Source organism: Panthera onca, chromosome A1 (genome assembly GCF_046562875.1).
Source record: "Panthera onca isolate mPanOnc1 chromosome A1, mPanOnc1 haplotype 2, whole genome shotgun sequence".
Classification (NCBI taxonomy): domain Eukaryota; kingdom Metazoa; phylum Chordata; class Mammalia; order Carnivora; family Felidae; genus Panthera; species Panthera onca.
Genome location: NC_138339.1, coordinates 132159801 through 132187728, shown reverse-complemented (window position 1 = coordinate 132187728; position 27928 = coordinate 132159801). Strand labels below are relative to the sequence as shown.

The 27928-nt window shown below is 39.4% G+C and overlaps 1 long non-coding RNA gene across 1 annotated transcript in view; it reads left to right on the top strand.

Annotated features, from left to right (window-relative positions):
- LOC132681583 (uncharacterized) overlaps positions 1–27928 on the top strand; it is a 75918-nt gene that overhangs the window by 17518 nt on the left and 30472 nt on the right. The gene's annotated exons all lie outside the window — the stretch shown is intronic.

The window sequence follows — 27928 nt, the reverse complement described above, 5'->3', positions numbered from 1 at the left end:
AACCTGGAAAATGTTTACGTCTAAATGGAGCTCCCATGGTTGATATAGAAACTCTCAAAAGTTCTCTCATAAAAAATTTAGCCTAATCCAAAAATTTATTTTCATCATCCTTGGTTAAGCAAAATATTCATTTCCCCAGGCACTTTACATTTATGAATTCTTGTAATAATTTTTAGTCTTATTTTTCATTTTATCACCTAAGCAAAGTTGAGATTTTTAAAATCCTGCTTACTTAGAATAAGGCACTAGTAGAAGCTTTAGCTTTTCTTCTTCAGGGAGGCACATTTTATTCATCCAAGAGAGTAGCAGTGAAAATCATTTCAGAGGGGCACCTGGGTGGCTCAGTCCGTTAAGCCTAACTCTTGATTTTGGTTCAGGTCATATCTCATGGTTCATGCGATCAAGCCTGTGATGGGCTGTCAAGCTCTGTGTTGACATGGAGGAGACTGTTTGGGATTTTCTTTCCCCTCTCTCTTTCTGTCCCTTTCTCTCAAAATAAATAAATAAACTTGAAAAAAAAAATCATTTCAGATGCATTTAGTGGTCCAGGGCTTTCAAGGCCTTCAAAACCATCGCTGATTTCATTGTTTCAGTTATCCAAATCTCACTCTTATTTGATCAAAGCTCTGACTTTCACCTGAAAAACTCTGACAAGGTTATTAATCCATAGGCTTCTATAATTCAGCAACTCAAAAAAAATCATTCTTTCATTTTCATTTTCAGTGATCTCTAACCTACTGCTGGAGTCAATAATAATTTTTTTTAGCACTGTCATAGGAGGTTAGTGGTCTCATCCTATGTTTTCACTGAGTATTGTACATTATGAGTTTGTTTTCTCTAGCTTTGTCCATCAGGACCAAATATTCCACCACACTGTCTGGCATTCTCTATCACATTTCAATTAGCTTTGCAGACGAACACCTGATCCCAGAGTGTCATTCTCAGTGGGCACGTGGTCCAGGTCACTAGTCCGAATAGACTGATTCATCCTGATTGCTGTGATTGGCCATGAGCGGCTCTCTCCTCATCCAGAAATCTTGCTACATTTACTGCATCTCATCCAAAAACCAAATCCAAATCACATTTTCCTGAGAGTATTTTGCTAGAACCCGATTTTTCTATCTATTTTTGTTACATTTCTTTGCTTGTAATCAACAGAAAACAATCATGCTTCACTTAAGGAGGAGAAAAGAATGTGGTTGAAGAAAAGTATGTAGCTTACAAAATCAAAGGACAAATAGGAAAACTAAACCTTAAAGCAGACTAAACAGAATAGTTTCAGGTATTTTAATAGCAAAGACTCAGGAATCAGACAAACCTCTCCAATTTCCTTCTGCCTCTGGGTGTTTCTGTGTAATAACTGAACTCCAAGAGTAGAAAGTCTGATTTTCTGGCATGGGTCATGCACCCACCTTTGTGATCGTGAGGAATAGACTGGGCTCCACAATTCCTCCCAAATTATACAGTTTAGGAAAGGAGTAATCCCCGCTCCACTACCCAAGAAGGGAGGCTGGGAAAGCTATACATATGTACAGACTTAAAAGAATATCCCCTACACATGCAAGATGCTTAAGCATTCTTATTGATTTGTGTGATAATTCTGGGAAAGAAATCAGATTACTCAAATGATGCTAAGTATTCTCAGTACGACCATATACCTCAGCTGCCACAGTCATAGCCTTGTGTAAATTGTTTCCAGGGCATAGATTCTACACACTCTGGTTTCTGAAACTGGGCCTTCACTTATCCTGGATGAGCTCAAGGGATTTGTAAATAGAAACATTAGACAATGATGAAGGGGGCTGGTCATCAAGATTTCCTGGCTGTCTTAGTGCTCAACTATCCCTTCAAAGTCCCCCAAAGGTGCCGGTTCTGCTAAAGTTCTAATTAGGTGATCTCTTTTATGTGTGTAGCTAGATATAAATGACAAATTACAAGATAACAGTTAAAGATTATAGCTAATGCTTTGCTTTCACAAACACCAACTCTTTGTGTGTTTGTTAACACAAGAACTAGATTTTCTTGCCGTGGTAACTTTGTTTTAGGGCTTTTCTTCTTACCGGGAGAAAAGATGTCATTTGGCCACTGAAGCACCATCATGCTGTTCAGTTTTGAAAACATTTCTCTCATGCAAGGCCACAGCTTGCCCCTGTGACATGTTGCTGCAAATTAGAAAAACACCCCCCTTCTGGGATGGTGTTAGAAAAGCCACTGTCTGAACAATGACCACCAGTCAGGTCTATAACTTGGCAAGCAGAGCAAGGACAGAGCTTCAGCTGCTCCTGGCCTGATGGCCTGGAGCTTTGTGTAAATGCATAATCTGATTGGCCGTTGGTGGTGGTTCTACTCTTGGGGCGATTTAGAACAGCTGGAACAACTGGAAACCTTTCTTTTGTGGTCATCTAGCTGGACACATCAGGAAAAAAGACCCACAGAAAATCCTGAACTGGAGCCATCCATTGTCTCTATATCCATTAGATTACTAACCCAAATTGCACCATCTTCCTGGTTGAAAGCTTTTTGCATTGTGGTACCCAACTCTTGAGATCTTTCTGTCTTGGTGTTTCATGTGATGCATCATATTTAAGATGCTGGGCCCCTGCTGATTGTAATCAAAATTGAACACTGGGATGCCTACCCTTTTTCTGAAAGGTAGCTTCCTTGCCCAATCAGGGTTCCTGTACTTTTATCTTTATTCCATGCTCTTGACTCTTCTTTCTGTTGTCCACAATATGTCTTGTCCCCTTAACTCAAATTAGTGTAGGCTCTTATGTCTTGGTTATTATCCTAGCTGTGTCGTTTTCCCTCCATCTCATCAGTACCTTCATAGACATCATTAAGTCATGGGCCTTCCATCTTAGGTGGGCCCTCAGAACCCTCTCGTATGTATACTTAATCCACAATCTGGTTTGGTCAGACAGTTTCTCTCTGACTTTTATCCTTCCTTTCCCAATTTGGGCCCATGCTCACCCTTTTGAACCCCACTTTTACCAGCACTACGTATTTATTTTGATCCTCTGTTACACCTATCTAGCTGAGATCCTTAATGTGGGTCAGCTCAGCCATTCCCTCACTGGTTCTAGTAATACTTCGTATCAGTGGTTCTCAAATGTCATCTGGGCATCCCTAAAGCTCTCTCAAACTATTTCAGGGGGTCAGTGAGGTACAAGTCAATTTTATATTAATATTTTCATGTCATTTGCTTTTTTAATTCTCATTTACTCTTGGTAGTGCACCACTGAATTTTCCAGAATGAATATAGAAGCAGATATGAGAATCAACCTATTTTGTGTTTGACCATATAATATAGAGAGTTGCAAAAAATTAAAAACAATGCTACTTTTCTCACTAAACTTTTTGCTTTCCACATACAGTTTTTTTCATACAAATGTTATATGGGTTAATGTGTAATGGATTTACTTTTTAATAAATAAATACATTTTATTTTTTTATTTAAAAATTTTTAATGTTTGTTTACTTTTGAGAGAGAGAGAGAGCACAAGTAGGGGAGGGACAAGTAGAGAGAGAGAGACAGAGAGACAGAGAGACAGAGAATCCAAAGCTCCCAGTTCTAAGCTGTTAGTACAGAGCCTGATGCGGGGCTGGAACTCACAAACTGGAGATCATGACCTGAGCCAAAATCGGAGACACACCCGACTGAGCCAACCAGGCGCCCCAAATAAATAAATAAATTTTAAAGTTTTCAAAGGCTCTGTGGCAAAATTTTGTAGATATAATGCACAAATGGAAAAGCTCTGCAGGGCTCAATAGCTGTTAAGACTGAAAGCAAAATGTTTTAAAATCACTGTTTTGAAACATGAGCTCACTTGTGAACATTTGGGGAAAGTGCTATGCCAGGGTGCTCTAAGTCCAGATATCATGCTCCATAGCAATTGGATAGTGAGTGTGGGTTTCAGGAAATGGATGATGAGTGACGTGTTGGAGCTTTGAGTTTTTAATGTGTAAATGATCATTTAAGCAGTAAGTATGGTTGAAATGTCCCAGGGAATATACACAATAAAAGGACAATTAGGACCAATTCCCAAGAAAGAGCAACCTGAAAAGATAGACACAAATAGAAGAGTTTACAAAAAGGCCCAAATGAAATGTGTAAACACAGGAAGGAATTGAGGGCAGTGAAGTGCCACAGAAAGGAAGGGTCAAGTGTTTCCATAAGAACAGAGCAGTCGGCAGGACATCTGGCAAATCCTGCCACAGGACCAAGTAAGAAGAGGAGTATGGTGACTTTGGTGAGAGAAGTTTCAGTGACCTTGTCGGGGAACAGGTTGGCAGAATTCACACATAAATGGTTTTAGATGAAGCAGAAGATGGAAAATTTGCCAGAGCAACTTTCAAAACAATTTACTTAAAAGAGAAAGAGAGGGGCACCTGGGTGGCTCATTCCACTGACCATCCGACTTTGGCTCTGGTCATGATTTCCCTGCTGTCAGTGTGGAGCCTACTTCAGATCCTCTGTCCCCCTCTCACTGCCCTTCCCCTGTTTGTTGTCTCTCTCTCTCTCTCTCTCTCTCTCTCTCTCTCTCTCTCTCTCTCTCTCAAAAAAATAAATAAATAGAAAGCATTTTAAAAAAGGGAAGGAGGGAAGTGATAGGATAACTGGGGAGGAAGGAACATAAGATGGGTCAGGATTTTGTTACAGGGAATATTAATCTACCCAACAAAGTGGCTTATTGGTCTATTTATATAGTTATTTCCCTATGTCTGTCTTCCTTGTGTAAATGTTAGTACCTTGTGCCAACTGGTCCATTTAACACCCATCTCTATATTTTTAGCATCTGCTTCCTATCAGACAGATCCAAGAAAGGTCATACTTGTTTGTTTACATTAATTAATTAACTCTTTTACTATTTTTTAATATAAAGCAGGCTTACTATTCTTTTTTTATTTTTTTTAATGATTTATTTATTTTGAGGGAGAGAGGAAGAGTGGGTTAGGGGCAGAGAGAGAGGGAGAGAGAATTCCAAGGAGGTTCTGTGCTGATACAGTGCACAGGCAGATGTGGGGCTTGAACACACGAACCATGAGATCATCACCTGAGCAGAAATCAAGAGTTGGACGTTTAACTGACTGAGCCACGCAGGTACCCCAGCTTACCACTCTTAAAAAAGGAAATAAAGAGCTAGCTACCATCCCATTTGAAACAAGTCTTAAAATGCTCATGTTAATAAGGCCATGACAGCTAAATTGATACCACTTAGGCCAGAGACTAACATATAAAAAAATTCCTGAAAAATATGGATGAAAATAAATCATTTTTAACCCACAGAAAAATATGTTTTCCTAGCTTCTCCCTGATGAGGGGTTGTGTATTGACCGCATTTATTTGAAGCCAGTGAAATTGGGAAAGCAGGAGAGAGTCACCAACTGTGGGAGCTCTGAGAAAGAAACTGAAATTTGACTGATGTAAAGATGTGCTCAGTTCATCTGTTTATATATATCTAGAGAGTGGAACTTTGAAATCCTAAATATACACTGTAGTTATTAACAGTGATCTTTTAAAGGTCTATAAAGAATTAGTGAAGTGAAATCATCATGGAAAATCGTATGTTCAGAAGAAAAATAAAATGAGCCTAATTAAAAGTGCTGGTGATTAAAATTTATATGTCCAATTCATAATTCTTCAATTATTTTCATGACAGTACTCTAACATCTGTGTATAAAAAAATTGCATTACAAACACAAGGAAGCCTCTATAGGCTCAAAACTATAACAGAATTATGCACAACTGAGAAATCAGCAGCATGCTAATGACCATTTGTTTTATTCATTTGTGAGATGGCTAATTGGTGAAGTGAACACTGTCTACCATAATTTTTAATTAAAGAAACATTTTTCTTTTAAACTAGCAGCTCGTTTTCCACAAAGCAGAGCCAATGACAGGTTCTCAAAATGTTATCAGTAAATGCCATCCAGCTCTAATTACCGATGCGAAACAGGACTAGTAAACTCTTCACTCTTTGAGTATGTCGGTACAAAATACAGTAGGTACTAAATTTAAACCTTGTTTGTGATAGACATCTATCACATTCTTCGTTCCCCACCGTCTTTGTAGGGCTTTTCTGTTCGGGGGGAAATGTCTATGGTATGACATTTACAACGTGAAAATCAGAAGCAAATTGTTAGCTTCCTTTGCAGAGAGTGTGAAGGCAGGTGACCAGAGCACCACAGTCAGACACACCTGCTGAGGCTTCTAGTCAGAAACGAGGGGGAACAAGTGGATGCGGGATGTAGGAGCAGGGACAGCACTGGCTTCCCACAGGTGGCAGTGCTGGGCTTGCTGGGCGCACAAGCACAATTAGCCCTGGCGGCTGTGCAGTCACGCTGAACGTCTGCTCTTTGGCACCCAGCAGAGGCACTGGGCACAGTTTCCTCCACAGTCCATTCCCATGTCATGTTTTGCAGTATTACCAGCAAAAGCTTAGTTTTGAGTCTCTTTTTGCCCCCAAAGTATCCCGGTGAATTCATTAACCATCTGTTATTCTTCATACATCGCTTTTCTGATTCAACTAGTCAGAACAGAATCTATTGTTTACATCAAGTGCTATGAGTGGTACACCATCGTAGCTCGTCAATGGGGGGAGCTGGGAATCAAGGTCTCCATGCTCCTTTGAGCTATTTGAGTCTTTATTGGAAGACCTTATGTTTCCAGTCTGAAAGGCCAATGAAACTGAGCAGCAAAGTGCAAGAATTGCCTGACCCGCACAGGTTTGAATTTGTTTCCTAACACCACCATAATTCGCTGTGGATAAGTAACTTCCTCTCTTTGATTCTTAATTGTATCACTTAAGATAGATGATAATAATACCTAATAATTGTCAGGATTAAATGGGATAATATTTATAAAGTATTACCGCAATGCTTCATACTTCAAGCTGACTGACAAAGAGCTTTTATTCAGCTATTGTTAATGCCTCATAATGGTGAATTTTCAGTTACAGAGCGTCTAATCCATTCAAGCTACTTTAAGCAGAAAGGGATTTATTTTAGAGGATTAAATCACTTCCAGGATGTTTGGGAGGGCTGAAGAAATGGAGGTGAGGGTGAACTTCTAGAAAAGCCCCAAAGCCACCCTCAGAATATGCTAACAGAAAGCTGCTATCCCAGTTCTGACTGGTCAAGTGTAGCATCAAGAAGCTGTTTGGTAACTAGAAAGCTTTTACTAAAGTGCTGGCTCTACCACCTGTGTTATGCTCAGGACGCTCCCTGCGGGATCAGAAAATCATGATTCAATCCCCATCAAACTAAGAATATGCTTAGTTTGGCCTGTTTTTGAACTCTATACAAACGGAACCATAATGTAAATACTCTTTTGTGTCAACCATTCACCATCATGTTTGTGAGATCCAGGAGTTCTGCTCTGTGCAGTCGTGGTGCAGTCTTTTTCGTTGCTTTCTAGAGGGGTAAGGTAGGCACAATTGTGTCTCCCAGAGAGGTCAACATGCTAACACCTAGAACCTGTGACTGAGTTACAGCACAAGGCAAAGGAATATTGATTCGCAGACGGAAATAGGTTGCTAATCAGCTGGCCTTTATATAGGGGGATTATTCTGATTCTCCAGGTGGGCTCAAGGTAATCATGAGGGTCCTTAAAAGTGGAAGAGGAGGAACCGTGGGTCAGAGACAGCTTTGTGGGAAGGGCTTAGCCGGATTTGCTAGGTTTGAAGATGAAGGAAGTGGTCTAGGGGCCACAAAATTTAAAAAGTATAAAATACAGTAATGAAAACTGAGTGTCTTCTAGAAGCTAGAAAAGTCGAGGAAACAGGTTCTTCCCTTAGAGCCTCCAGAAAAGAGTACAGGCCTGTCAACCCTGCGATTGCAGCCCAGGGTAGCCTGCAGTGGACGTCTGGCCTACAAAACTGTAAGAGAATACATTTGTGTTGTTTTAAGCCACTCGTGTTGTGGTCGTTTGTGATAGTTTGTGGTATTTGTGATGTTATGGAAAACTAACATCTAAGGGTTCCCATCTTTGGCCCCACGGACCTTTTGGAGCAGATAATTCTTTGTCACGGGGGCCGCGCTGTGTAATGTAAGATGTTCAGCAGCGTCCCTGGATTCTACCCACGAAATGCTGTTAGCGCTACCGGGTGTTAAACGTAAGGGATGACTCACTAAATTCTACTTCCTGACACGAGTATTATACTATATGTTAACTAACTAAAATTTAAAGAAAAACTTAAAATTGGTTAATTAAAAAAATTTTTTAGGGGCGCCTGGGTGGCTCAGTCGGTTAAGTGGCCGACTTCGGCTCAGGTCATGATCTCGTGGTCCGTGAGTTCGAGCCCCGCGTCGGGCTCTGTGCTGACAGCTCAGAGCCTGGAGCCTGTTTCAGATTCTGTGTTTCCCTCTCTCTCTGACCCTCCCCCGTTCATGCTCTGTCTCTCTCTGTCTCAAAAATAAATAAAAACGTTAAAAAAAAAAAATTTAAAAAAAAAAATTTTTTTAATATCATTAGTACTTCCGCTGTGACGCTCAGAAATGTTTTCCAGAAACCGCCAAGATGGCTCCCACATGAGAAGCAATACACAACGGTATTTTATCTTATAAATATGCTGCAATTTATTTAGCCAACCTATTTGAAGATTTTTGGATTATTTCCAAAATTACTATAACTAAAATGCTTTTTGAATACTATCTGCTTATGTGTTTCAGTTAATATATGTGCAGCTTATTCTTGGATATATACTGGAAAATGAAATCACTTGGTTACAGAGTATGCTTTTTGTACCAATATGCAATTTTCCATGCAATGTGTGAAAATTCCCGTTGCATCCCATTCTTGCTAATACTTAGCGTTGCCTGCCTTTTTAATTTTAGCCATCCTATGTGGAGAAACGGGAATCCTCTTGCACTGTTGGTGGGAATGCAAACTGGTGCAGCCACTCTGGAAAACAGTGTGGAGGTTCCTCAAAAAATTAAAAATAGACCTACCCTATGACCCAGCAGTAGCACTGCTAGGAATTTACCCAAGGGATACAGGAGTACTGATGCCTAGGGGCACTTGTACCCCAATGTTTATAACAGCACTCTCAACAATAGCCAAATTGTGGAAAAAGCCTGAATGTCCATCAACTGATGAATGGATAAAGAAACTGTGGTTTATATACACAATGGAATACTACGTGGCAATGAGAAAGAATGAAATATGGCCATTTGTAGCAACGTGGATGGAACTGGAGAGTGTTATGCTAAGAGAAATAAGCCATACAGAGAAAGACAGATACCATATGTTTTCACTCTTATGTGGATCCTGAGAAACTTAACAGAAACCCATGGGGGAGGGGAAGAAAAAAAAAGGTTCGAGTGGGAGAGAGCCAAAGCATAAGAGACTCTTAAAAACTGAGAACAAACTGAGGGTTGATGGGGGATGGGAGGGTGGGGAGGGTGGGTAATGGGTAGTGAGGAGGGCATCTTTTGGGATGAGCACTGGGTGCTCTATGGAAACCAATCCGACAAGAAATTTCATATATTAAAAAAAATAATAAAAATAAAATGCTGATGGGTAACAAAATAAATAAATAAATAAAAGTTAGTTTCCTGAAAAAAAAAAAATTTAGCCATCCTAGTGAGTGTGCACAGTATCTTCTTGTGATTTAAATTTGCACTTCCATGATATCTAATAAAGTTATGCATCTTTTCAATATGTAGAGTCCCTATGCTAGTCTTATTTATGCAGCATCTAATCAAATATTTGTTTGCATTGTTGTTTTTATTGTTTAACTTCTGGAGGTTATTTTCATGTTCAGATCCATGTTCTCTATTTAGATAGGAATATATGTTGACTGGGTGATTGATCCTAATCATCTCAGTACAGTAAAGTGGTTGTTACCTATGGGGGTTAAGATTTAGTCCGGAATCAAGGTAAAACTCTGTAGTGCCTCCTGGGTGGGCATTTACCTTAATTTTTGTGTTCTCAACACTGTGAGAATCCCCCAAGTTCTGTTTTCCTTTGCAGAGGCTTTCCAGTGTGGCTTCTTCGTCTCTGTGCAGATGCTTCGAGGAGAGACACCTTGCTGGGTAGGGCTCTCATCTCCGTGCCTTGCTTCTCTTCTGCATCTTGGCCACCCCACATCTAGGTGTCTGTCTCTCTGGATCTGCGCAGGTGGCCAACACTTTGTGGGCACCTCTCTTTCTTCTCTGTGGTGCCCCCCTTAGTTTCCCTGCCTGCCTCCCCAGTTCCCCCTACAAGAATTGTCAAATACCTTGAGGGGAACAGCAGAATTCAGGTCGCTTTGTGATCTTGTTTCTCATGTTCTGGTTGCCTCAGGAACTCTCTAATCCCTTCCAACAGACAATTTTGTGTTTCGGAGCAAATTTGTGTTGGGCTAACTATTCTCCCCTGGAGGGATGAGCTGCTGAATTCCAAGGTAGCTGGATGTGCATGTCAAAGGGGAGTTCTGAGGCCTAAATCTCACATTCCTTGTAATCATCCCCAATTCCCTCCTCTTCATTCAGCATCATTGTTCTACACTGTATTTTAATGTTTCATGATACTAAGATGTTTCTGATGTTCAGCTACACCAGCATCTGTAGCCAGCGATAAAAGATTGTTTCAGGAAAATCGCAGTGCTCTCAACCTCTGACTGTGCCTTGTACTGAGAACATCAAACTATGAGTTGGTTATTTTCTTTTTTTGTCTAGTACAGTTAGAGGCAGTGAGGTTGTGCTCTTCATGCTCTAGTGGTTCATTGTAATAACTGCTAGGTCTAACAAAGAGTTAGCCTCATTTCCCATCAAATGACCATATGTGAAAATTAATTGTTTTCCCATGGTTTCCATGGACCAGTTTCCTATAATTTGATGTTCATGCAGTTCTTTCCAGGTAGATTATTTGTCCCAGATTCCCATTTCCTTGAGAGTTCCATGAGCTACACACATCCCTGTTACTCAGAAGTGCATTGTTTCAGAAATAGGCAGTATCTGGTTTAACATAAAAGGGAAATGTTGACCATTCTTCCAGAATGGTTAGGACAACTGAAGAAATAGAATAGGCTAAATTTCTAGGGAAAACATATCAAAGCAATACATAAGACTCGGGCTGTTCGAGGGCCTACCACCTCTGCTGTGATCACAAGCTATAGAATCAGAAGTGGCTGTCGCCTCTCTTTCTCTAGAACCATTTCACCTCTGCCAAGTCCTGGACCGTCACAACAAGTCTCAAGCCCAGCTTGTCCTTCTCTTAGTCGATTTTGAATCCAAGGCTCATGTGAGTGCATCTAATTGGCAAAACCAAATCCTGATCTGATACCCTCCCTGCGAGAGAGGAGGGAAATGCAGCCTGAAGTTTTCAGCCTTTGCATTCAAGGAATGTATTCAAGAGGGGACCTGGAAATAATGACAAGCCAGTCTGCAGTGTCCACCACCCCACTCGTGACCTATTTCCCAGTGTATCATAATTCTTGTTTCTTCACATTACTTGACCAGGATGTCTTGCTCATAGGCCCCTTATACTATGTGTCAATAATGAGGTGATTCTGTCCTCCAGACCTGCTTCTCTCCCTGTTCTTTGTCTTGGGGAACAACACCGACCCAAACTAGAAGCCTGATAGGTAGCCTAGGTACTTTGTATTTTTATTTCATAACAGGCTTTCAGTTTTATTTGTTTATTTATTTGATGCTAGATTTATTTATTTTTATTTATTTTTCAATTTTATTTAAATCCATGTTAGTTAACATATAGCATAATAATGGTTTCAGGAGTAGATACATATTTCTTTTTAAGAGAGAGAGCGTGAGCCAGGGAGAGAAACAGAGGGAGAGGGAGAGAGAGAGAGAGAAAGAGAGAGAGAGAGAGAGAGGATATCTGTGTCCCAATGTGGGGCTTGATCCCACAACCCCGTGATCATGACCAGAACTGAAATCAAGAGTCAGACACTCAAATGACTGAGCCACCCAGGTGCCCCTTCTGGGGATATTGTCTCCTTAATAAGCTTTTTATCTTCTCCATTCTCTCTGCTCCTTAATTCACTTGGACTTTTTCTTTCTTAGATTATTTTCATAGCCTTTAATTGTTCTTCTTTCTTCTGGACTCTCTACACCCTCCACTCCAAACAGAGCATAGCCTTCCCACTACTGATGGAGCTTTTGATCATTTTGCACATCCGTCCAGGTGTGCACCCTTCAGGGTATGTATACAGCCACAGAGAACTACTAATTGACCAAAGGCATTTTGTATTTTTCTTTTTCACTCTGATTTCTAATATTCCCCCTGCCTGAAAGTTCTTTTGCTTATCATTCTTTTTTTTTTTTTTTTTTTAAGTCCTGCTCATTCTTTAAAACTCTATTCATATGTCACTCGTTCCAGGAAGCCTTTCTAAACTTGGTCTGCTTTAGATGTGCATAATCTGTGACAGCATCGAACATACTGTTCCATCATTAGAGCTTCACTGGTCTGTTTCTTTCCACTAGACCATCAGATCCTTGAGGGTGGGTATACCATATATTAAACGTTATTTGCTGAAAGTATAGTGTTAATAGCTGGAGTTGAGCAGTCCCGCCAATTTGTGTGTGTGTGGGGGGGGGGGGGGGGGGCAGGGGGAACCAGTGACTAGAGTAGAAATCTTAGTAGTATTTTTCAAGGCCTAAAAATTAGATTATGTTTTTGTGATAATTGCAAGCTGGAATTTGGTAGTCTGTTTTCCACACTTGGTATGTTCTCAATGTTGACAGTGAGGAACAAACTTTACTAACCTGAGCCAGGAAGCTTTGTCCTAAAAAATTCTCTGTTCAAGTTAGGGCTAAAATATTTTCTAAAAATTAATGAACACCACTTCTCACAAAATTAGAATTTCAGTGTCATTAATAGGGCATAACCATTAATTTTAAAATCTTCCAAAATGTATACATTGTGAGCGAAAAATCCACAAATGTTATGGGCTATATGAGGATTACATTCTCGCATAGGGCACTTCTTCCAAAGTATTAGAATTAAAATCAATACTAACATTGTAAGGTGAACTGAAAAAGCATTTTACCTTTACAGAATTTTTTTTTTAAGTTCATTTATTTTGAGAGAGGGAGAGAGAAAGAGAGCAGGGAAGGGACAGAGAGCGAGGGAAAGAGAGAATCCCAAACAGGCTACACACTGTCAGAGCAGAGCCCAATGTAGGCCTCAATCTCATGACTTTGAGATCATGACCTGAGCTGAGATCAAAAGCCAGATGCTTAACTGATTGAGCCACCCAGGTGCCTCTTACTGAATATATTCTTAAATAAAACCTCATTCATTTTAATACCACACCTCACTGATCTGGCACACTTACTCTGAATATAATACTGTTCTTTATATACAAAGACCACACTACTGCCCAGGGACCAGTAGAGCATGTAGTTTTTTTAAAGAGATAATAAACATCCATTTGTGAACCTGAGTTGCACCAAACATAGGGCATTTAAAAAAAAACAACAAAAAACAATAAACAGCATGCATTTTTAAAATGTCCAAACAAAATGACAGGTTTATCTCTGAATTAGAAGTAGAGCAAAACCAGGTTCTAACCAAGTTGTTTATCAAACTGTATTCAAAGTAACATTGATAAGATTTTAATAGTAGTCCTTGAAATAGCAATATGGCAAAGAAACTTGGGATGCAGGGTTAAACAAATTTGGAAAGGCTTGTTTTTGTCTTGTCTTGGGTTTGGGTTTTACAAGACTTCTCAAAGTCTTCATATGATATTAAGAATTTTGTGGCTTCTCTAAGAAGGTATTAGAGTATGCAGTGTCCCCAAAGGACCTGACCACAGAATCGTCCCCACTCTCAAATATGCACACTTTTCAAATAACTGGTGTGCATTCTTCAGCATTTAATGAGGGTAATGCTATCCTAACACACACACATACATACATACATACATAAAAAATAACAGTTGCCAGGAAATCTTGGCAGCAGAATTTTATATAAAACAAAAATTTTAACAGAAAATTGGACTTTATGAATCAAAACAAAGTTCAGAAAAATTTTACCTTTTAAAAAAAACTAAGTGAGGCACCTGGGTGGCTCAGTTGGTTAAGTGTCTGACTCTTGATTTTGGCTCAAGTCATGATCTCACGGTTTGTGAGATCAAGTGTGGCATCGGGCTCTGTACTGTCAGCATGAAGCCTGCTTGGGATTCTCTCTCTTTGCCCCACTTGGACTGTCTCTGTCTCTCTGTCTCTCTCTCTGTCTCTCTCTCTCTCTCTCTCAAAATAAATAAATAAACATTTAAAAAATAATAAAAAATAAAAAAAAACTGAGTAATAAGAATAATCTTCCCACTGAGTCCCTTCTCTGAAAGAGAAACAATGGCTAGTTTGCAGAAAAGGGTTTTTTCCCCCTTTTGTTCCTTCCTTCCTTCCTTCCTTCCTTCCTTCCTTCCTTCCTTTTTTGGTCTGGCAGAATCGTACCTCAGTTCTCAATTAACATAACAGTGTCAGAAATGAAGTCCTCCCTTTAGAACTAATTTCTGCATTCAGTAGCTGGCTCTAACAGGAATATCTCTCTTGAACTGAAACCACTCACGGGCTGTGCTCCTGGTATTGCAGCCTCTAAGAGGTATGCTAAGTTCACTCTGAGTTGCAAAACTGTACTACTGAATCTATAAATGAACCCCTAAACAATTAGGTGCCAACTAGGTACGAATCTCTTGTTTGTTTGTTTGTTGAGATAGTATTCATATTAAATATACCATTTTTAAGTGTGGAATTCATTGGTTTTAGGATATTTACAACATTGTGCAATCATCACCAAATTCCAGAACATATCTATCACCATCCTGCAGAATACCTCCTACCTGTTTTGCTTTGTTTTTTCAATTTTTTTAATGTTTGTTTATTTTTGAGAGAGAGAGACAGAGCATGAACAGGGGAGAGGCAGAGAGAGAGAGACACAGAGTCGGAAGCAGGCTCCAGGCTCTGAGCTGTCAGCACAGAGCCTGACGTGGGGCTCAAACCCACAAACCATGAGATCACGACCTGAGCTGAAGTCAGATGCTTAACTGAGTGAGCCACTCAGGTGTCCCAGAATATCTCCTACTTGTCAGCAGCCGCTCCCAAATCCCCTCATTTGCTCACAACTACTCATCTGATTTCTCTCTGTCTTTGCCTATTTTAATAGGAATTTCATATGAATGAAATCATATCATATGTGACCATTTGTGTCTGTCTACTTTCACTTAGCATAATGTTTTTGAGGTTTATCTCTCAGTACTTTATTCTTTTTTATTTTTCAATAATCTTCCACTGTGTGAACATATTTTGTTTACCCATTAATCCATTAAGGGGCATTTGGGTTATTTCCACTTTTTTGGCTATTGTGAATACTGTGGCTATGAACAAGTTTTTATATAAACATGATTAGTGTACAAATTCTTGTGTGAACATGTGTTTTTAGTCCTTTTGGATAGGTACCTAAGAGGAATTGCTGGGTCCTATACCTCGATGTTTAACATTTTGAGGAATGGCCAAAATTCTTTACACAGAGGAAGCACCGTTTTTCTCTCCCATCCGCAAGGTATGAAGGTTCCAATTTCTTCAGAGCCTCATCAACTTTTGTTATTTTTCTGAAAATGTAACAAAATCTTATAATTTAACAATAAAAGGGCAATTAATGCAAAAATGGGCAAATAATTTAAATAGTTTTCCAGATAAGATATACAAATGACTAATGAGGTCAGGAAAAGATGCTCAACATTGTTAGTCATTAAAGAAATGCAAATCAAAACTACTTGTAGTTCTCTTGAACTTGAATAGAACAATATCCTGTAACTGTTTCTTACTTTTCTTGAAGAGATCCATAGTTAGTTCCAAGGCAACTAACTTCATCAAGAAATAAAACACCTGGTGATCCCTGTACTTCTTTGCCATAGGCATTGCTAATCAGTTTACCCATTTCATTATTAACCTTGTTCCTTTCTTTCTTTATTCAAATTTGTACTTCATGCCCATTATCAAAGATGGGGTCTGTATTGTTCCCTATATGATTCCTGAATCTATGATAACTTTTTGCCACCATGAAGGAATTAATTCTGTATTTTCAATAGAACACTTCACCTTGAAAGGTGAACAGCATTTGACTACATGTTTTAATGGACTATTGCCAGCACAGTTTTACTATTGTCTTCAGGTCTCCTACCATTTTATAGTTTAACCTTAGATCCAAGAAACCTTCGTTCTTAAATGGGTCATAGTTCTTTTTAAAGACTATTCAAGAGCTTCAATTTTATTTATTTTTTTAATGTTTATTTTTGAGACAGAGAGAGCACACACGTAAGAGCGTGCACAAGCAGGGGAGAGGCAGAGAGAGAGGGAGACACAGAATCCGCAGCAGGCTCCAGGCTCAGAGCTGTCAGCACAGAGCCCGACGCAGGGCTCAAACCCATGAACTCTGAGATGATGACCTGAGCCGAAGTCAGACACTCAACCGACTGAGCCACCCAGGTGTTCCCAAGAGCCTCAATTTTAAAACCTAGTTAAATGTAACAATACAACATTGGATAGAAATACAAAGGTGACATTGCAGACTATATCACACAAGATAGTAACGCTCTGTATCTAAAATTTCTGAAAATTAGAAGATCATCTAATAACACTCAGACACAGACATACACATGTTTCTAATGAAATACTGGGAGAAAAACCTGGAAAAAAGGAAGTAGTGACCTACTTAGTTTTTCCTGAATGTTTTATCTTTGAGGCCAGAAATTTCACAGGTAACGTTTTGGTCCAAAAGATAATGGGAAGTACTTACAAGAATCATTCCATGTGCATGTTAAAACCTTTTCTTCATGACAGGGCATAATAAGATCATTTTTATATATAAGCCTTGCTCTTTTTTGCATGCCAGTAAGAAAAATACTACATCACATAATTGCTTTAAAAGTGGTCATTAAAAGTGAGAAATATATCTTTACACAACATTTTCACTTTTACAAAATTGCTTTATTTCCCAGTTTGGAAGAATTTGCTGAAGAGTGCACATAGATGTTTGAGAGTAAATTATGAGAGGCCATATTGGCGATACTGATTTTAGAAGCTTATGGTTCTCAGTGGAATTTTGATGAATGTCTTCAATGTATATTTATGCATATTAACAACATTTGAATTCCTCCCTGACTATAGTACTGCCTCTGAAATACTGAGCTTTCAAGCAGACTTAAAAGGTTTCATTAAAGGGGATGTTTTTCATTTCATCTCTGGGCATACACTTGCTCTTACTCTGCATCCTAGGTGGCTATGTATATGCTAAAGAAAATAATGTAAGCTGTAGCTCCATACTTGCAAATATTAATAACTCTGGCAAGGTTGAAATGCATTTTCTCTTCCATCCTTCCACCTTATTTTCTTTGACAGTCCTCTATCTGCATTACATTGCCTGTTTTGTTTAAAAGGCAGGACTCTTCTCCTTTTCCCCTGAGAATCATTTCAGAAGGTAGAATCTATGCCTTCTTAGAAACCAAGGGGTCCCACGTGAGGTAGCCTTTGATGTATAATCCATTCTCAATCCACCAAACAGTCCTTACTAGTGAAAAATATGCGGGACCAGTATCCATGACTTGATCATTCAAAGGACTTTTTTTTTTTAATGTTTTTTTTTTTTAACGTTTATTTATTTTTGAGACAGGGAGAGACAGCATGAATGGGGGAGGGTCAGAGAGAGAGGGAGACACAGAATCTGAAACAGGCTCAAGGCTCTGAGCTGTCAGCACAGCCTGACGCAGGGCTCGAACTCACGGATTGTGAGATCATGACCTGAGCCGAAGTCGGTTGCCTAACCGACTGAGCCACCCAGGCGCCCCTCAAAGGACTTTTAAAGCAAAATTGACTTATTTTATTAGTTAGAGGCTACCTTTTGCTCTTCCGTATTCTATCTCAACGTGGGGTGCTCTATTTGGTATGCCTTTTGATGATTTACATTTGAAAGGGCATGCAAAGTAATTGTAAAGATATTTTCATCTCCCCTCTCTGCTAACAGATTTGAAAAATGAAATGTGTTTCCTCTATTACTGATTTTTATCGCTTTCCCTGTGGCAAATGCAGATTCTTATCTCTTAACTTTTGATGCACGTGTCAGCATGTTCCTGTTTCATTTGCTCTCTCATTCAGCAGTGAGCTCAAAACTGATGGTAAAAGTGCAGTGGGATCCCAGAACTGTCCATGACGTGCCCGTTCCTCTTCAGCATAATCCACAAGTGTCAGACCATTTCTCCAAGTTAAAGTCAAGCTGACATCATATTACCTGCCCATTCCCTTCATCTCAAGGGAGATCAACACACTTGCCATCCTTTGATCTTTCTCAAGGGTCTCTGCAGATTTTCCCAATTTTCTGAAAATAGCAACTGAACCACTAACTCTAGAACACTGTATCAATGGAGACATCTACTGGATCCAAACGTCATGGCTTCTTGGGATCAGCACTTTTTCCTTGCCTTCTCAACTCAGATTTTGAAAGTAGGCACTTTTTCAAGGGAATTTTTAAGCAATAGAAGTTAAAAAAATTGAAATTCGCATCAGAAAAAGCCAAAAGCATCAGAGTGAACAGATGAAAAAACACAGATTTTATGTTAATACAACCATAATTGATAGTATTTATTGAACTCTCTCTTATGTAGAAGGCAATGTCTTCAGTGCTCTAAACCTATAACCTCATTCAGTTCTTACAACAGGCTGATGGAGGCAGATAACATTATCCTTTCTATTTTACAGATAAGAAAATAAGTAACATACCCAAGATCATATGCTAATAAGTGGTACTGTGATTAAGATCAAAGACTCTCTAAGGGCATCTGGGTGGCACAGCCAGTTCAGCATCTGACTCTTGATTTTCACTCAGGTCATGATCTCACTGTTGTGAGATGGGGTCCCAGGTCAGGCTCTGCACTGGGCATTGAGCCTGCTTAAGATTCTCTCCCTGTCCCTCTGCCCCTTCACTGCTCTCACTTGCTCAAAAAAAAAAAAAAAAAAATTAAAGTCTCAAAATTGACACAGCTGCACGGCAGAAGACACTGGACTCTTTAATTTAGCCCTGTCTGTGAAACTAGTTCTAAGCCATCTTTGTTGTTGTTGTTGAGTAATTAATTAAGCTTCTTTGGAGGGCATAATCTTTTTTTTTTTTTTACATAATTTATTGTCAGATTTGTTTCCATACAATACCCAGTGCTTGTCCCAACAAGTGGAGGGCGTAATCTCAACTATGAATTTCAAGTTGCACATCATTATGAAATGTTCGATACTATCTACCCTCTTCCTCACAAAATCTTTGTCCTAACAACTGAAATAATGTAAAATCTAAAAGAACATAAAATGGTTAAATTGTAAATATTCTTAAATGTGTGTGTGTGTGTCCATTTCTCAAACATGTCTGGTAGATATAAAATGTAGGTACATTAGGATAGGCAAAAATCATATGCAAGTGAAAGGACAGTAAATGGAAGATAAAGGCGTTTCTTCCCACTGGGAATGGGCAATATTTGTGGAGAAAACCAATGTCCATAAAAGCACAGTGAATAAATATTTTGTATATATTGCATAATCTTGAATAAATTGCAGCTGTAGAAGTTGAGGATTATCTGAAAATAGTAACACAAGCAATAGCCATTCTTGACCAGAACATCTTGGGACAAGAAGAGATGGTAGAAACATAAGAGGTTCAGGCCAACCTGACAGATTAAAAAGGACGAACCCCTCCCTGAGTTCAACAAAGAGAACTATTGAAGCACTAATGTAGGATTCTAACCAAATTCTGCAAAGAAGAATGAAAAATTTATACTAGAAATTGGCTGTATATGACTAGTGTGATTAAGGCAATTGTGCTAAGCTAAGTATATTTTAAAAATGGTATAGGTATCTTCCCCAAAGTTAAAGGAACTCTCCATGTATTCTGTTAGAGGTAAATGTCTGGATTTAATAACAATGTCAGTAAAAATAAGTGAGATAAAGCTTTCTGGGGCCAGTCTTAGAACTCTTGGGGATGCATGACTTGGGATGACACCACTAAGGTGGTCTGTGCCAGAAGTATTCCCTTTGTGATAGTCACCAATGGGCAAGAAACACCATGTTTCTGTGGCTGGCGTTTCTATGTCCTGCAGGATGTAGCCTTCATAATGCCGGGGCTTGGCATTGGTTGAGGAGAGAAGCTGACCTGCCTGCAATCACTGCATGTGAACCGGAACACCTGTTTGTTGAACTCCGTTTCCATCTTCGTCATCTTTCTGCAGAGAGCACTTTGGGGAGCAGAAAGATTGTTCTGAAGTCAATCTTGTGTGTCTGGTTAGTACAGAAGAATCAGGCAAAGAGGATGGGTTTAATGTCCTTTGCAACACAGAAGACAGTGCACCATAGAAGGACAAAAATAATTGGCCTGCTGGACTCACACTGATGATCTGGAAGTCTAAGTCCCAATGACAGCTGGATCACTGATTATACAACCTTGGTACCATGCTGCTTTGAGGCCCTTCTCATCTAGAGGCACCCTGTGCCAGGCCCGTCCCCCAAGGAAAAACTTCATCTGTACTGTCGCCATCAACAAGGGCAGCAATGCGGAGAAGAACTGCAGTGGATTGCTCAAAACCAAAACTGCTGGCAGAAAGCCTGGCAGGGAAAAGAGCGTGTGAAAGTGATCTATGGCTCCGAATCATGTTTACCCAAGGAAGAATAAAAAATGTTGAGACATTGCAAGTTTGGTCAAAATTACAGAGCAGTTGAAAAATACTGAAGATGCCACAATTTCCCCCAAATCTACACCAGCCCAAGTTCCAAGTAGCAAACACCAGAACACGCTAGATGAAATCCAGAGGGCTAGCAGTTTATGGTGACTGAGAGACAAGAAGCTGGTACTTTCTGAGGCTTTTCTTCAAGATGGAGCACCAGTTTGAACCCAAAATATCCTGTAGGTCCAGTCTGGAGTTAAATTATGCTCTAAGGACACAAAAACAATTAATGATATTAAAATATCAGAAAATAAATAGGAAGAGGGTGCAATAGAAATTGATACTGAATCTTTCCTCCATCTTCATTGATTTTCACACGGTAGGAGAACCTTGTTTTTTTAATTACGTATGAGTGCTACCAAAAACAAAACAAAAGTAGGTTAATAAAAAAAATACATAACACCAGGAAATAACTGAATCAGGTAAGTTTCTCTAACAGTATACTACCATAATAAGACTCCTTTTTATCAAGGGGTGCTAGACCAGGGGATGCCACAAAATTCTTTCTTTGACAAATAAAGCAGACTACAGTCAGGGTCACTGTTAGCCTTTAAGCATCCTTGGTGCTAACAAGAAAATGACGCCCCCTCTGGGCCAAACAGTCTTTTGCATATTCAAGTAGGAAAGCAGGTTATGCCTTTGGGCAAATCGCAAAACTGCAAGCATCCCTACGGGTGAATAAAATGCCATGATGGGGCCATATTGTCAAGGGAGCTGCAAACTGGATTTTAGTTCCCGCTTGGTCCCTTGGAAAGGTACTATGGTGCAGTGAACTTTCCACCCAACTGTATGTGACAGCAATGCCTGTACTTTAATCACATTTTTATTAACAAAAATCACAGGAAGTGTAAGTATGAAAATTGGAAGGGTATACTAACCTTTGAACAGTATACTGGCATCTCTGGATTGTGAAATGGTGATATTTTTATTTTCAAATTATCTGTAATTAATAAATTATCCACTACAAACCAGTATCATGACTGAAATAAGAAAAATAACAGTAAAAATTATTAATTGTCAAACCCCTTTTCATTTGGGGTCTTCTCTCATACCATTATTTTTTGCCATTTGTTTTCACTTTCTGTTACTGTCTTTTGTTCCACTTGTTAGATTTTAAACGAATGCTGATGGCTGACGTTTGTCTGGCATTGTCTAATCCCTGGCATTAGATACTTCTTCAAGTACTGGGGTGTGGAAGAAAGCGGCCTTTGAATCGCGGGTCTAACAGTTTCTAATTTGGTAATATTGGTCATTTAACTATTCTGAATCTCGAATTCCTCATGTATAAAATGTAATCTTTAGGTAGTAGGATTACTAAAAAGGATACAATTAATATGTATAATATGGCTATGCATAAGAGGTTTTAATAAATTATATATAATTACTATTACTATTATATCCGAATTTCTTCAAAATTTTGATTATACCCTGAGTAAGAATATTAAAGTCTCTTACAGCTCCCGGTGGCACTAACTGGTCATTCATCTTGGGTGAAACTGTACTTGAAGTAACTCTTAAATTAATAGGTTGGCTTTAAGTAATTGATTTCATTTCTCCTGAGTATATGCAGCTGAATTGGTTAAGGGTTGGGATGAGAATTAGCTCGACAATTGAAAACAGGAAAGAAGTGTTTGTCTAAAGTATCGATAAGCATGAGCTGATATTAAGAATAGGGACAGTTTTCATGAGTGGTGATGCCACACAGAGGTGGCAGAAGCAGGAAGTGGCGGAGAGGGCAGACGGGAGGTAGAGGGATGCTGGGTAAGACAGCCTGTGCTACCTGCCTGAAATAGAAGTGAGAATAAAGAGTCAACCACCGATCTCTGGGTTGTTGGCTCACTTAGAAAACAGCATGGAAGAGTCAGAGGTCTGGTTTCTAGAGCCACCTGCATAATTTCTGACTTGGCAATCTTTAGCCTGTCTCACATTTTCAGATCGCCCGTGTTATTTCTCACATTTGAAAAAATAATGATTTGAGTTCATTAAGGACCAAAAGAGACACGTATACAAAAATTGCATTTTAAACATTTTGTCCACACGTGAGTCAGTGTTACGGGCAGTCAGAGTGGTAGTCTTCCTCTCCCTTTGAGGCTTGCTAGATGCTGTGCCAAGAGACCAAGAGGAATACAGCCAGGACTGAAGTCGCAATGCATTTCCTAGCGATGTCGATGCGTTCATTGATAAAACAAGTGCTTATTCACCACCTTCAATTTACACATGGTAGATAGTGATACAGTGTAGGGATGCAGTGGTAAATAAGCCAAGGTAATACTCTTCCCTATGGCTACCAGCTATGCTATATAAGTTCTAAGAAGGGAGTTGTAGGATGCTGTGAGATGGGGCCAGGATCTGGTGGGATAATTCTCAAGGAGGAGACATTTGACACGAAAGCTGAATAACAAAGCTGAGTTAACCAGTCAAAGAGAGGGAGAAAGAGTCTTCTGACAGGGCAGAATGGACAAATGCTCCTGAAATGAGAGCTTGTTGTATATGGTAGGAACTAAAAGAAGTTCAGTGAGGCTGAAACATGGAGGCAAAGAGGATGAGCTAAGATTAAGGTGTAGTCAAGGTCCAGTCCATATAGACATTGCAGGGCTACACTAAGGATTTTGGTCTTGAGGCAGAATGCAATAACCATATATCCAGTTGGTCAAGACTAGTGGCACTGGAGTATGAGAGAAGGACATAGAGAAAAGATATTTAGTTAGTCCTCACAATGGATTTGCTAAAGGTTATGTATTTATGGGTGATAGAACTGGAGGCATAATATATATTTCCTAACTCTCTGCCTGCGTATTTTGATGGGTAATAGTCCCATTTACTGAGTGCCAGATATGGGTAAAAGATCATGACTTCAATTTAGGCATGATGAGTCCAAAATGCTTTTGAGATATCTAAGGGGAAGTGCTAAGTAGGTTAATGGAAATTCAGGTCTGCCATTCAGGAGAGGAGGTCTGGACTGATGTATAATCTGATCCTTACCCAAGAATAGAGGAGTTAGAAGCCATGGGCACAAAGATGGAATTACCTAGGATAAAGAATACAATTAACTATATATGTTTTTAATGTTTTTATTTATTTTTGAGACAGAGACAGAACATGAGCAGGGGAGGGACAGAGAGAGAGGGAGCCACAGAATCCAAAGCAGACTCTAGGCTCTGGGCTGTCAGTACAGAGCCTGATGCGGGGCTCAAACTCATGGACTGTGAGTTCATGACCTGAGCCGAAGTCAGACATTTAACCGACTGAGCCACCCAGGCGCCCCAAGATAAAGAATACACTTAAAAGGGAAGAACACTTAGACCAAACCTGAGACAAAACTGACTGCTATGTGAGCTATACGGACCTTGCTTAATCTGCTACATAATCTAAATGATCTCTGAAGACTAAATGTCTATAAATTGCATAGTTGGATGCCCACCAGTCCCTAACTCAATTTTCAGAAGCAGATTGTGTCAATTATACTTCTTTTATAGCTTGGAGATACTCTTGCTATGATCATGGCATGTTTTTTAGTCAATCTATTTTGTTGTTATTTGCTACCACTTTAGGTTATTAAAAAGAAATGCAGCCTGTTTTAGAGAGCAGATCACTCAGTAAAATTGTGCCTTGGTGCCAGAAATAACATTAAGAAAAATAAATGGAAAAGAACGCAAGATTCTTTGATGTGAAAACTTAGAAAATAGTACACCAAAATGAAATGACAACCTCACCCTGCTTGGGTCCACAAACCACCACACCTTTTCGTGGGCCCATCCAGGACTGTCAAGATAGCAAGAAATAAATGTCTATTAAATGCAGCCATTCTGATTTTGGGTTAACTTGTTATTGAAAACTAATCCTTAATTTCATCCTGAGTGAGAGTGTTGATTTATTGATCTTTTACATGTAAATTATCTAATCATGGTGGACCATCCAGAGAGAGGACTTGTCAAGTTCAATTCAGCCTTGTTCAAAAGGAGCTGAGCAGTCATTTAGATCTACCAGTGAGGGAGCTGCAGTGAATCAATACACTGTATTTATTGTGTATTTATTTTGACATTAAATATATAGGTTTTTTTAAACTTTATTTATTTTGAGGTGGGGTGGTGCAGAGAGAGGGAGAGAGAGAATCTCAAGCAGGCTCTGGGCTGTCAGGGCACAGCTGGACTTCAGGCTCAGTCTCAAGAACCATGAGATCATGACCTGAGCCGAAATCAAGAGTCAGATGCTTAACCAACTGGGCAACCCAGGCGCCCCTAAAATGGAACATTTTGTCAAGAAAGATTTCATGGAGATTCTGGTAATCCAAGTAATAGAGTAGCATTCACGATCCTACTATCTATCTACCTATCTTCTATCTTTTTTTATTTACTACCTACCTTCATGCTATTTTTGTTGATTGATTAATCAGTGATACACATATAAAGTTAGGTTCTTTCCCTCCAGCTTCAGCTAGGTGAGGTTTTTGTGTGATCCTAATGACAAGTACGCAAACATCAAGTGATCAAGGAAAAAGCAGTCCCTTTATCTGTTATTGCTGACATTGATAGGTACTAGATAGTAGCTCTTTATCAGGAAATGTGTTTATAAGTCACTCTAAAAATTTGAAAAAATTTTAAGAACTGCCAAATTTGCAAAAATATGCATAATACTAAAATCAGCTGGAGAAAAACTAGGTGATCTTAGAAAAGAGTGAATTGGTAGGAGATGAAAATATGACTCTACAACCATGACAACAAAGAATATTAAAGAGAGAGAACAATGGAAAGGAAAATAGTGAAATAGTATCAGATGTGAATATAACTAACAGGCATTAATTAAGTTGCAGGAGCAGAACATAATAAATAATAGAGAATTTTACAAAACAGACATTATAATGCAAAATATATGCAAGAGAGTTAAGCCCATTTAAAAATAATAGGACTTTGAGTAACTATGAAGTTGCCCTAGAGATAGATAGTGAAACCTTGGATTGCGAGTAACCTGTTCTGTGAGTGTTCCACCAGATGGGCGAACATTTCTAATACATTTTAACCTGACAAACGAGCGATGTCTTGTAATTGTGAGTAGTCCGTGTGCCGAATGTCACACGATTGCAACTGAGCCAGTGGTTCTTGAAATTTGCTGTGATATACACGTGCTTTGGATTATAAGCATGTTTCTGGAATGAATGATGCTTAGAAACCAAGGTAAGCATATTATGAACCAAGTTATTTGGAGGCCAACATTGAAAGACCTGGGTGGCTCAGCTGGTTAAGCATCTGACTTCAGCTCAGGTCATGATCTCACGGTTCATGGATTCAAGTCCTACAACAGGCTCTGTGCTGACAGCTTGGAGCCTGCTTGGGATTCTCTCTCCCCCCTCTCTGCCCAATCCTGCTTGCACCCTCTCTTTCTCTCTCTAAAATAAACATTTTTTAAAAAATAAAGAATATTTAAACAGTGAAATAATAGAGAAGTTATTTGTGGATGATACCAGCAAAAGAAAAAAAAGGATAATCCTATTTTTAAATTTTTTTTAACGTTTATTTATTTTTGAGAGAAAGAGACAGAGTGTGAGTGCTAGAGGGGCAGAGAGAGAGGGAGATACAGAATCCGAAGCAGGCTCCAGGCTCTGAGCTGTCAGCACAGAGCCTGACATGGGGCATGAACTCAAGAGCGGTGAGATCATGACCTGAGCTGAAGTCAGTCACTTACCTGACTGAGCCACCCAGGCACCCCAATGATAATCCTATTTTTAAAAAGTTTTGACAATTATAAAATACTTACTTTTAATTTTTTTTAATGTTTACTTATTGTTGAGAGACAGAGGGAGACAGAGTGTGGGTGGGGAAGGAGCAGAGAGAGAGAGAGACATAGAATCCAAAGCAGCTCCAGGCTCCAAGCTGTCAGCACAGAGCCTGCCTTGGGGCTCGAACTCACCTACTGGGGAGATTATGACCTGCACTGAAGTTGGAGGCTTATCTGACTGAGCCACTCAGGCACCCCTAAAATACTTATTTTTTAAAAAGTAGTGAAAATATGGGTAAAAGGCTATGGAGTTTTGAATAGTAGTTGGAGAAATAAAAGAGAAAAAGGAAACATTATTAACCAGTTAACCCATAATATTTTCTGACATAGACATCCTTTAAAAACCCACCTTTAGGAAAGAATGATTTTAAATGGATGTTGATATTCTTTCTGATAGACAAACCAAACAAGCTAGAAAACATGAAACCAAAAATATTGGTGTAGTCATCAATATATGTTCTTTGACCAGATGTCTGTTTAATAGCATCCTTGGATTTGGGAAAGTAAATACAGGTTACAAAGTTAATTTGGACTTTGCCTTAATGAGAAATAGGGATTTGAATGTTCCAAAGCCAGGAATTATTATAACTCTAATACTGGCTAACATTTATTAAGGGATTTGTGTCAGCCACTGTACTAAGGATTTTACATGCTTTAGCAGGAACTATGATTAAACCAATTTTTACAGGTGAAGAATCTGAACATAGACATTTTAACACAGTAGCCAAGTTTGCTCAGAAATGGATACTTGTCAGACTGCACAGTGGGACGCCAGAGCCAGCATGCTCCCCCCTCTGCTGAATCTGGTGATACTAGGAAGAGAGACAGTGGAAACTTGGCCTACAGCCTTATAGTACTGAATTGCTTCTATCTATATAGGAAAGTGTGTGGTTCCCATTTTATTATATTTTATTTTTGAGCTTGACATTCATGTAGCAAGGAATCCAGCAGCACTAACTGTAATGCCAACAAAGTAGTGTTCATATACTGGACAGGCAGGCTTGAGCCGATACGTAAGGTAGCTGTGGTTTACCTCCAAACAATGTGCAGCCACCGCATACATAGGAGAGAGGCTCCCTCAGACAGGCCTGCCGTCATTGGACACCCAGAAGGAATGGTCTCACAAATCATCATGTCGAATACTAATAAAACTAATACCAACAATGACAAAAATAACAAACTCCAGGTAGAATTTTACTGAAACCTTTTCAGGCATACTGAGGAGGGAGTTAGCATCTCATGGTTCAGAGTGAAGTTCTCAACAATCACTTAACCATCTCTAATTTTTCTTTTCCTTTTTTTTTAATGTTTATTTTTGAGAGAGAGACAGAGACAGAGCACAAGTCGGGGAGGAGCAGAGAGAGAGGGAGACACAGAATCCGAAACAGGCTCCAGGCTCTGAGCTGTCAGCATAGAGCCCGACACAGGGCTCCAACTCACAAACGATGAGATCATGA